Source organism: Lolium rigidum, chromosome 6, assembly GCF_022539505.1.
Source record: "Lolium rigidum isolate FL_2022 chromosome 6, APGP_CSIRO_Lrig_0.1, whole genome shotgun sequence".
NCBI lineage: Eukaryota > Viridiplantae > Streptophyta > Magnoliopsida > Poales > Poaceae > Lolium > Lolium rigidum.
This window is the reverse complement of record NC_061513.1, coordinates 157,675,930-157,676,887: the sequence shown is the minus strand read 5'-3', so window position 1 is coordinate 157,676,887 and position 958 is coordinate 157,675,930.

Genomic DNA, 958 nt, shown 5'->3' with positions numbered 1-958 from the left:
AATGTTTCGGTTAATACAATTATAGCATGGTATATAAACATTTATCATAAACATAAGATATATAATAACCACTTTTATTATTGCCTCTTGGGCATATCTCCAACAAGAGGATGACATGCGGGTCCCATTTAGCAGCAGCGGTATCACCGTTTGAGAGGCGGCAGGGGATCAAAAGAAAAAAGAAATTGCCAAAAATCAGAGGGTGAAAAAAACCAAGAAAATAAACTTTTATAGTACATAGAGGATGACATGCGGGTCCCATGAGCCTGGAGGTTCCTCAACGTTTCAAACGTGGCATGAGATCGAAAGAAAAAGGTAAGTGACCAAATATGAGGTGCCAAAAATAATTCAAGAAAAGAAAGTTTTATAGTACATAGAGGATGACATGCGGGTCCCAGTTAGCAGCAGCGGTATCACCGTTTGAGAGGCGGCAGGGGATCGAAAGAAAAAGGCAAGTGACCAAATTTGAGGTGCCAAAAAAAACTCCAAGAAAAGAAAGTTTTATAGTACATAGAGGATGACATGTGGGTCCCATTTAGCAGCAGCGGTATCACCGTTTGAGAGGCGGCAGGGAATCGAAAGAAAAAGGTAAGTGACCAAATATGAGGTGCCAAAAATAATTCAAGAAAAGAAAGTTTTATAGTACATAGAGGATGACATGCGGGTCCCGAGTTAGCGAGCAGCGGTATCACCGTTTGAGAGGCGGCAGGGGATCGAAAGAAAAAGGCAAGTGACCAAATTTGAGGTGCCAAAAAAACTCCAAGAAAAGAAAGTTTTATAGTACATAGAGGATGACATGTGGGTCCCATTTAGCAGCAGCGGTATCACCGTTTGAGAGGCGGCAGGGGATCGAAAGAAAAAGGTAAGTGACCAAATATGAGGTGCCAAAAATAATTCAAGAAAAGAAAGTTTTATAGTACATAGAGGATGACATGCGGGTCCCGAGTTAGCGACAGCG